We start from the raw sequence: 9,582 nt of genomic DNA, 5'->3' as shown, positions 1-9,582 counted from the left end.
AGAATATCAGTCAGAATGTCTTCAAATTCAAGATGAAATACAGATGTGTTTGGTTCTATAAATTAATTGGAAATTATTCCTCTATCTCTTAGCTTTCTAACGCCTTTTGAATCACCTTAATCCGATATCGAAAGCTTGAGATATGATCGATTTATTGAAGACAATGCAGGCTGGAATTTTGTTACTATAATTTTATGCATGGATGATTTGGATGAGTTTGAGCCAAGGGAGAGTCTTTTCAACTTCATCCAAGTGACATGTTTCTCCGTTATTTGCTGGACATGCGCACATGGATATGTTTAGAGAATATTTTAGTGTAGTCTTATGCAAGAATAAGTGCTGAACATGTGCTGCATTATGGTGTGTATGGTCTCCCTCCAATATGCGTGAGTGGTAAGCTAGTCATCAAACATGGGCTTATTAAAAAAACAAAGCTGGAATGTGCAGCATGGGCATGTCCTATGGAATCTGGAAATGATTTCTTGTGCTCCACTTAGTTGTTCCACTAGCTGTTTGTGTCTTCCAACGTGTTTCATGATCCAAGGACTTGTTTATGTCTTCCAAATGCTCCTCCAAGCTGTTACAAACGTGTACCATGTTCCCATAAACATTGTTGCCATGTTTTGTGAGCTGTGTGTTTTCTAAGTGCTCAAAAACTGCCCAGCATGGGCCAGATTCTTAGTGTTCCTACATGTGCAAGGAAACAAGTTTATTTAATGATATGGTTATGTTATGAACAAGTATTTGATGTCGTTCTTGTATGTGTTCTTAGGAGCAAACATTCATGATATAATATAATGAACTTAACATTTAAATCTTAAGAACTAAGATGAATGCAATTGAACCACACAAACTCTATGTATGCTGCCATGATTTTGAATGCATGTCTATAAGAAGGTGTATGATGTAATGATAAGTATGCCATTATTGAATCCTGCTTAGAAATGCAAAACTAATGTGAGATAATAATATGCATGACATGAGTTGAAGAATGAATGAAAACATGCTGTCATGATATGCATAACTATTCTAACATGACATCTAATGCATAAATAAGTAAATAAATAATAAAATAAGGTAAGACTCTCTTAGAATTAATAAGGTAGAATGTTGATGAAGTGATCATCTTATGGAGAGAACCGGTGCTAGACTGGATCACATCATCATCCCCTTCTTTAAGGTGATTTTTCCTCAAATCAAAAAGTGAATTCTCCAAATTGTATGCCTTGAAGGTTAGTATGATTTCTTCATCATAAGGGTAAAACAAGTTGCTCCAAATTGAATCAAAGTTAGTAAATGAAAAACTATTAAAAAAATGAATGGGTGTAGAAAATTCATGAAAGTTCATGAATGGAATTTGGCCCTTAACATTCTCAAGAATCAGAGTCATTGAAACCTTCTTGTCTGTGGGTTCTTCAAATGACATGTTTCTTGAATCTTCAATTAGAAGTGGCATGTCTATTGGATTTTCCTGTACAACAAAAGAAAGAATAGGAGTAAAATTAGATAAAATATGTTTTTCATCCTCACTTTCCTTTTCTTCTTTGCTCCAAGATTTAATCGTTTCATTTTCAACTCCAACAGATTCATTTATAATTATTCTTATTTCCTCAAAACGTTATTTTTCAAAAATTTCTTTTTCTCCACTCTCAATGTCCTTTTCAACTCTTATGTTTCTTTCTTTGTTGCAACTATTTCCTTTTTCTAGTTATTCTTGCAATTGTGTTTCTTTGACAAAATTGTCAATACACTCTTGAAGACGAGCTAGGTTTTCTGGATTAAATGAGGCAAAATTCCTTGGCTCACTTCGCGTTGAACTTTTGACATTGCTTCTTGTTAGAAAATTGGGGTCCTCCTTGTAAGATCTTTTGCTATAATTTGATGTAGAACTAGAGAAGGATTGAGTGTCGTCTATCCTTTTTAGTTGTGTTTCGATCTTGGTTAGACATGATTTTGAACAAGAATGCCGTTATATAATTCGCTCTAATTTATTTGAGATTGGATCGAATTCCCTTCGAAATAAGATCCTTATCTCTCGTGTCAAGGCTTCCATTTCCAAGTTTGGTGCATGACCATCATTTTGGGCGTTACCTCCTGAAATTATAGAATTTTCTTTAGAAGTACAAGAATTTTTAATAATAAAAAAATGATAAATAAACCTCACCAATACACTCCAAAGAAAGAAAGAAAAATGTCACTCAACAGTCGTGCACTCGTTCTCTTTATCCCAAGTTCTAAATGAATTTACTCAAGACCGTGTTAGGTAAATTTTACTTGTTGTGTGTCGGCTGCAAAACAAATAGTTAGTAGGAATGGAAAACAAAATATAATGAAAAGGTTGGCTTAGAAATAGAAAGAAGATAATAAAGCGGTTACTTACACAAAGTCACTTCACAACCTTTCTATCACCACGATCAATTAAAAGTTTACTTGAATGGCCCAATGATAAAAATTGTTGTTGTTTGCTTTAACTTTTCTTTCTTTTCTTTTCCTTTTGAGTGCTGGAATTCCTTTGTTGAATCTGGATTTCTTCACTAGCACTTCACGTCACTTCGTTTTGTATTTTCGTTTTTATTGTTGTTGCACGTTGCTTCTTCCACCAAAGCTCTAATTACCGCTTCATGTATTACGGCTCGACTCGATGTATGCTATGAGGCCACTTGATGTATTACGGCTCAGCTCTATGTATTCTCTGAGGCCATTTGATATATGACGGCTCGGCTCGATGTATGCTCTGAGGCCACTTGATGTAAGGTGTTTCTACCTTAACGATTGATTGTGGATCTAGGAAGGAAGCAAAACAACATGCATAGGATAAAAACCCAAATGGAAGGGTTAAGATGGTAAACGCTATGGTGAAATAGTAGGTTTGGTTATGAGAGATGGTAGCGGAAAATATTTGGTGCGGTTGTGTTATGGTTAAATGAAATGATGGAGTGGTGAATATGATAGTATCTTAGAATAACCAAGGAAGAACCAGTGCTATAAAGAGCAAAGACCCATCCTTACAAATCAGTTCTAAGGGGTGGTAATAAGGACTTTGACCCACTATCTATAAAGAGATAGGAACCACAAGTATCAAGTTGAAAAGGAATGACGCCACAAGTAACGAGTTACTTTATAAGTCGATAAAAATCACAAAGGACTCAATAGGAGAACTCTCAATTTTAATTCATCATAAAAGTATGTCTTTTAGAATGCAATATGAATGCCTACTTATAGGACTTGAAAGCATATGGCCGAATGATACATGGCCAGCTCTTGTGCCTTCTTAAAATACATAATTTAATACATTATTATCATGAATAAAAGGTGCTGGTTTGGTTTAATTATAGGAACATGTTTAAGTGGTTGAATCATTTGTTTTCCTTCAAGTTAGTGCCAAGTGGAATCGCACGTATTGATCATGAAACATGGGTACTGATTCGGTGGAAGTGCGAAGACATCTCTTCATGGCCAAATTATCAATTGTGCTTCTTCAAGTTGCTTCCAAATGGAGTTACACGTTTCTCCATTATTTTCTGGACATGCACACATGGATATGTTTAGAGAATATTGTAGTGTAGTCTTATGCAAGAATAAGTGCTGAACATGTGCTACATTATTGTGTATATGGTCTCCCTCCAATATGCGTGAGTGGTAAGCTAGTCATCAAGCATGGGCTTATTAAAAAAACAAAGCTGGAATGTGCAGCATGGTCGTGTCCTATGGAATCTGGAAATGTTGTCTTGTGCTCCACTTAGTTGTTCCAGTAGCTGTTTGTGTCTTCCAACGTGTTTCATGATCCAAGGACTTGTTTATGTCTTCATAATGCTCCTCCAAACTGTTACAAATGTGTACCATGTTCCCATAAACTTTGTTGCCATGTTTTGTGTGCCGTGTGTTTTCTAAGTGCTCAAAAATTGTCCAGCATGGCGCAGATTCTTAGTGTTCCTACATGTGCAAGCAAACAAGTTTATTTAATGATATGGTTGTGTTATGAACAAGTATTTGCTTCCGTTCTTGTATGTGTTCTTAGGAGCTAAGCTACATGATATAATATAATGAACTTACTATTTAAATCTTAAGAACTAAGATGAATGCAATTGAACCACACAAACGCTATGTATGCCTCCATTAATGTGAATGAACGCGAGTTAATAAAATAAATGATAACATGCTGTTATGAATTGAATGCACGTCTATAAGAAGGTGTATGATGTAATGATAAGTATGCTATTATTGAATCATGCTTAGAAATGCAAAACTAATGTGATATAATAATATGCATGACATGAGTTGAAGAATGAATGAAAACAGTCTGTCATGATATGCATAACTATTATAACATGACATCTAATGCATAAATAAGTAAATAAATAATAAAATAAGGTAAGACTCCCTTTTCTGGATTAAAAGAGGCAAAATTCCTTGGCTCACTTCGTGTTGAACTTTTGACATTGCTTCTTGTTAGAAAATTGGGGTCCTCCTTGTAAGATCTTTTGCTATAATTGGATGTAGAACTAGAGAAGGATTGAGTGTCATCTATCATTTTTAGTTGTGTTTCGATCTTGGTTGGACGCGTTTTTGAACAAGAATTTCATAGTATAATTTGCTCTAATTTCTTTGAGATTGGATCAAATTCCCTACGAAATAAGCACCTTATCTCTCGTGTCATGGCTTCCATTTCCAAGTTTGGTGCATGACCATCATTTTGGGCGTCACCTCCTGAAATAAGAGAATTGTCTCTAGAAGTATGAGACATTATTAATAATAATAAATGATAAATAAACCTCAGCAATACACTCCAAAGAAAGAAAGAAAAATGTCACTCAACAATCGTGCACTCGTTCTCTTTATCCCAAGTTCTAAATGACTTTACTCAAGACCGTGTCAAGTAAATTTTACTTGTTGTGCATCTGCTGCAAACAAATAGTTAGTAGGAATGGAAAACAAAATATAATGAAAAGGGTGGCTTAGAAATAAAAAGAAGATAATAAAGGGGTTACTTACACAAAGTCACTTCACAACCTTTCTATCACCACAATCAATTAAAGGTTTACTTGAATGGCTTGGTGATAAAAGTAGTTGTTGTTTGCTTTAACTTTTCTTTCTTTTCTTTTCCTTTTGAGTGATGGAATTTCTTTGTTGAATATGGATTTCTTTATTAGCACTTCACGTCACTTATTTTTGTATTTTTTTTGTATTTTCGTTTTTGTTGTTGTTGCACGTTGCTTCTTCCACCGAAGCTCTAATTAGTGCTTGATGTATTACGGCTCGTGAAACGATCCAAACTAGCTCCAACTTTCTCCAAGACTTGAACACACAATGGATGTTCTTCAATGTTGTTTCTAAGGGAGTTCTTCATTATCCTATCTTATACTATATCATTTATACATTCTATTATATCATAAGCATGCATTCACGTGTTAGTATAAATTATCATATTATTATTTCCATCATATGCTTATTTGATCATGTTTTTCATATTATTCAAATATATGTTATGATTACATATCATTTCTTAGGATATTATTATTACATGTTTCCATTTATCATTTATGAATACCATGTTATATGATATTCATGCATACAACATATACCCATATCTTTATGATTGATACACAATGTTATAAGCATGTTAGGATAGTCTTATAATCATATTAAACATGATTATCATATATACATCAAGGCATCATCATTATAAATCATTTGATTAGTTTATATGCATTCATATTAGCTCTTAAGCTTTATGCATTATCTTACACATATTTTGAGATGATATAATTAGCTCATGACCTTCAAACATAGCTCACATCACCATAATCATACATGGCAGCAATGTATTTAGCTCATAACAGCTCAATATCATGGACTTACCTTGTTTCCTTGCACATATAGGTACATTGGAGTGTGATGCATGATGAGGTAGCTTGGTGGATGATTTGTACGTCGTATGTAGCTCATAAACAGCTCACAAAGTACAAGGCAGCTCATGGAACACTAAGGAAAGCTCAATTCAGCTAGAGGAGCTCAAGGCTAGCTAAACTCAGCTAGTTGAACTATTTGGAGCTGAGTTGTCAAAAATGATGTTAATGGTAGCTGAATATAGTTGAACGTGCTGTTATGAAGCTCATAAGGATTCGAATAGGAAGCTTGTTCACAAACAACCCATGCTTGCTAACTAGCTCCACACTCAAGCTAGCTTGGTAAGAGACACATGCACGCCCAAGATGTAGCACATGACCAGCCATCATTCCATGAACAATGCTGCACCACAAGGCTCCCTAGATCACCCATGTGCATGCCATATGACCAGCCCCCATGTGCCTTGTATGTGGACTCATTTAGGCGCCAAGATGAAGAGCCATTTAACCATTCAGCCAAGCATCATCTCCTCTCCCATTCAGCCAAGTATTATTCGGCCAAGGATCATTTCCATCCATCAAGGGACGAACCAACATCTCTTTTAGCATTTAAATTATGTCTTTATAGGGAGATACATGGGCTAGCCGAACCATTATGTCTCTATTCGGCCATGTCCCTCCATTTACTATAAATAGGAAATCATATCTCAATTGTACTCATACCATTTTGATTAATATAAGTGAGATTATTCTCTTCCTTAAGTCCTGGTGAATTTTATCGACTTATCAAGTATTTTTAATACTTGTGGCGTCAACCCCTTTCTTTTCATCTTGATACTTCTGGTTCCTAGTTCTTATAACTAGTGGGTCAAATTCCTTAAATACCACCCCTTGAAGAAGCAATATAAAGTCTGGGTCTTTGCTCTCTATAGCATTGGTTCTTCTTTGAGACTTCTTCAAGATACTATCCTCACTACCATCCCTTTGTTTCATAGCCATAACCCATAGCCATTTTAATCATCTTCCGCTTCCATCTCTCATTTAAACAGCCCACCTATTCACCCATACGTTTACCACCTTTAATAATCTCTTTTTGAGCCATTCACTTGTGCAGGTTGTTTTGCTTCCTTCCTAGATCCACAATCAATTGTTAAGGTACAAGTTTCATACATCAAGTGGTATCAGAAGCCTTACATCAAGTGGTAATCAGAGCCTTGGTGGAAGAAAGCAACGTGCAACAACAACAAAAAGAAAAATACAAAAAGAAGTGCAAAGTGAAGTGCAAAGTCAAAGAAATCAAGAAAAATCAGAAAATAAAGTAAAGCACTCAAAAGAAAGAAAAAAAATCCAGCACTCAAAAAGAGGAAAAGCAAAGAAAAGAAAAGAAAGAAGTTGAAGCACTAATCAACAATTCTCATCCCCAATCAAGTCAAGTAAGCCATTTAAATTGATTGTGGTGATAGAATGTTGTAAAGTGACTTATGTAAGTAACCCCCTTTTGTTCTTTTCTTTCTATTTCTAAGCCACCCTTTCATTATATTTTGCTTTCCATTTCTACTAACCCTTCTGCAGCCGACGCATAACAAGTAAAATTTACTTAATATAGTCTTGAGTAAAGTTCTCTAGAACTTGAGACAAGAGAATCGAGAAAAAAAGGCTGGAGCGTGTGTGAGATCAGAAGAGGATAAGTAAAAGCCATTAAGTCCTAGTGTGCAAACACGAGCGGATTGAGTGATATTCAAGTTTCCTTGGAGTGACTCGTGAGGCTTTGTTAGAGTAAATTCTGGTAAGGTCATACACACATTTCGTCTTTTCTTATTTGCTAACATGTCTCTTCCATCCAACATCCTTGTAGTCAAAAGGAGTTTGAACATTCAAAGTCAAGAAGATGAACAAAGAGAGAATATCTTCCATACAAGATGTCACGTGGGAGATAAAGTTTGTGTGGTGATCATTGATGGAGGAAGCTGTACAAACTTAGCAAGTACTCACATGGTGGAAAAGTTGGGTCTCAAGACTTCCAAACATCCTCATCCTTATAAACTTCAATGGTTCAACGATGTGGGTGAAGCCAAGGTAACCAAACAAGTCGTTGTACCTTTCTCCATTGGAAGATACAGTGATGATATCCTTTATGATGTGTTGCCCATGAGTGCAAGCCACCTTATACTAGGACGTCTTTGGCAGTTTGACAAGAAGACTACCCATGACGGATTTTCTAACAAATACTCTTTCCAGCATCAAGGAAAGAAAATCATACTGGCATCCTTACTTCCCAGTCAAGTTCATGAATGTCAAGTAACCTTTAAGTCACGCATAGAAGAATGGAAGAAAACGAAGGCCATGAAGAAAAGTATTGAAGATACGAGGAGAAATGAGGAAATCAAAGAAAATACCATTGAAGAAGAATATTTTGAGGAGACAAGAAGAATTAGAAATGAATCTGTTGAAGTTGAAAAGGATGATTTGCAAGTAGTGGAGAAAATTGAAAATGGAATATTTGAAAATGATGAGTGTATAGAAGAGAAGCAGAGTGAAGGAAAAATTTTACCTAACAAATATTCTTTTACTATTTCTTTTTCCTTGCAGGATATTCCAAGAGATATATTTTTTCAAGCTGGAGATTCAAGAAACATGTCTTTTGAAGAATCAATAGATGTGACTTTTGGTGATCCACAAGACATGGCCTTTGACATTTCAAAGGACGTACCTCTTGAAATTCAAAAGAATGTACCAATTGAAGTGCCACAGGTTGTGATCATTGAGGCTCCAAGTACATTACAACTATTGAAGAGATTTCAGCAACCAATGGAATTTTTCATCATCAAGCAACCAACACCCATTAAACATTCTCCATGGTTTGCTATTTCCATTCATATTGTTAATAGTTTTTCATTTTCTAACTTTGATTTGTTTTGTAGCAACTTGTTTCATCCTTATGATGAATAAATCATACCAACCTTCAAGGCAATAATTTGGAGAGGCACAATGGTGAAAGTAGATGATGATTTAAATCAGCCCCAATGAGTCATTCAAAGAACACTTATCTTCACCAAGCGACGTATGACTCCAACCAAGAGACAAACCTTTTCACCAACAAGCATGGTAAATTAAAAGGAGGAAATGAAGATATAGAGGTCCTTTCCAAGCATTATGATGATTCAAAGAATAAAGAAAAAGGATCAAGTTGGTTCGTGAAGGGATTTGTCTCTCCAGTTCAAATGACATGTGATGGTTCCCAAACAATGTGTCCTCCCATTAAAGGACGTGAAGTTACCAGATTTGAAGCCAAGAGGTTGAACATATCTTGTGAATCATCTATTGGAGGAAAACATAAGGATTCAATCCTTCATACATCAAGAAGGTCTTTAATGAGAAACTATTTTGATTTGAGAACCAATCGCCTAAAAGAAGGGGAGGATGATACGATCCAAACTAGCTCCAACTTTCTCCATGACTTGAACACACCATGGATGTTCTTCAAAGCTGTTTCTAAGGGAGTTGATGTGATCCAATTCAGCACCATATTTACCATGGCTATTCCAACCTCTCCAGGGAAGAAACTTTATATCTTTGTACCTATAGATGCTTATTTCATATGTTATAAGATAGTTATTTTCATATATATATATATATTATACCTATAGTTATTATGATAATAAGTTATCCATTTACATATGAGATACAAGTTATTATCATATACTATAGTCACAATCTTATAATATACACATTATAT

This window comes from Hibiscus syriacus, unplaced genomic scaffold (assembly GCF_006381635.1).
Source record: "Hibiscus syriacus cultivar Baekdansim isolate YM2019G1 unplaced genomic scaffold, ASM638163v2 tig00005406_pilon, whole genome shotgun sequence".
Taxonomy (NCBI): Eukaryota; Viridiplantae; Streptophyta; class Magnoliopsida; order Malvales; family Malvaceae; genus Hibiscus; species Hibiscus syriacus.
Note: the sequence above shows the minus strand (reverse complement) of the source record.